Consider the following 1,542-nt stretch of genomic DNA (forward strand, 5'->3'; position numbering starts at 1 on the left):
TCTAGGAGAGAATTTCAGTCTAGGAGAAATGAGTCTATTCATTTACTTCTCTTCATATCAAAGAAGCAGAAATTGAAGCGCAGGAGAATTAAGGAATAGCCTCCAGTCACTCCAAACCTCTTTGGTCTCATGCATTAGAATCTATATCTTTCTTTTCTTACATTTGTTTGCTTTTCAAAAAACCAAATGCATCCCTTGGGATTTGCAATGCAGCCGGGGTAATAACCTGAACAACCACAAGTTTGTAAGCAACTGTGTGCCAGGCTTTATCTTCTCAGGGGTTGCCTTGCAGAATTGTAAGCAGGTGACATGGTGGACCCTGCCGCCAAGCCAGACCAGTCAGAATTAAACTTTCAAGGGAGACGAGGTTGGAAAATTGTGCCTCATTCACAGGCTGGGTAGTTGACTCACAGCATAGTGTCAGTTGATGGGTGATGCTCTAAATATGGTCTTCTTTCCCAATCAAAATCTCTTCAGTCACTCTTGAAGCTGAGCTGGTTGGAGGTTTACAGGAATTCTTACTGAAATGATGGAAAACACTCAATGGCAATGAAAGATAGCCCAGGAACAAATGCTCCATGACTGTTCCTTACTCTTCCCAAGCCCCAGGATACTCTTAGGCCAAACTAAATTCTACCTCCACACCGAAGTAGACTGGGACAACATTAATCCTTCATCTGGAATTGAGACTCATACTCCAAAATTTCCCCAGGAATGTGCATGCCCTTGCTTACTAATGTTAATGGCAACTAATATTTGTGTTAGGTTAACATCTGGAGGCCTAGTATCAGCCTGGGCATCTTTGTACTGTGCTGCCCAAAATGTGACAGTTGAGGGAGTGGGATAGCTACCCATGGTCACAGACACATCAACAAGAGCTAGGAAGATGATGTTGGAATCATGAGTCAGAGGAGAGGATGGCCATGCTGCTCTGTCCCCCTGAAAACCTTTGCTTGGATGCCGGGGGCTTGAGGATTGGGTTATCACTGTAAAAACAATCTAATACAACATGCCGCTGTCTGTCTTTCAGAAATCTCATTTGACCTTGGGCTATGAACCACAGACTAAACCTCCTGTTCAAACCTGACCCAGCTCTTTCTACAGCCCGAGCAGCAGGAAACGTGAGACATACCGCTGGCAGCTCTGGTTCCTGATGTGTGTCACCCTCCCCCTTCAGCAATTCCCCCATCCCTTCCGGAGCCACGATGGGAGAAGGGCCCTCCGTCCTCCACAACACCTGCATGGGCTGTGGCTCTCAGAGCCTCTGGGCACACAGGGTGAGCCGGAGAGCAGCTCAACTCTCAGAAGAGGGGAAAACATGTTTAAGGAGAATTTTTTTTAATAAAAGTGGTTTCAGGTGACCTCAGGGTGGTTTTGGATAGCAGGGAGGGGATCATTCTCCCCCTCTCCCAAGTCAGTAACACAACAGTCACAGCCTGGATAGCGCAAGCTGCTATCTCTATTTATTTCTCTGTCTACCATGCTGCTGGGCTTGTCCAGGAAAACAGGCGAATATCTGCTGGCAAACACAGTTGGGAAAGA

The sequence above is a fragment of the Phaethon lepturus genome, unplaced genomic scaffold (assembly GCF_000687285.1).
Source record: "Phaethon lepturus isolate BGI_N335 unplaced genomic scaffold, ASM68728v1 scaffold15733, whole genome shotgun sequence".
In the NCBI taxonomy this organism is placed as follows: domain Eukaryota; kingdom Metazoa; phylum Chordata; class Aves; order Phaethontiformes; family Phaethontidae; genus Phaethon; species Phaethon lepturus.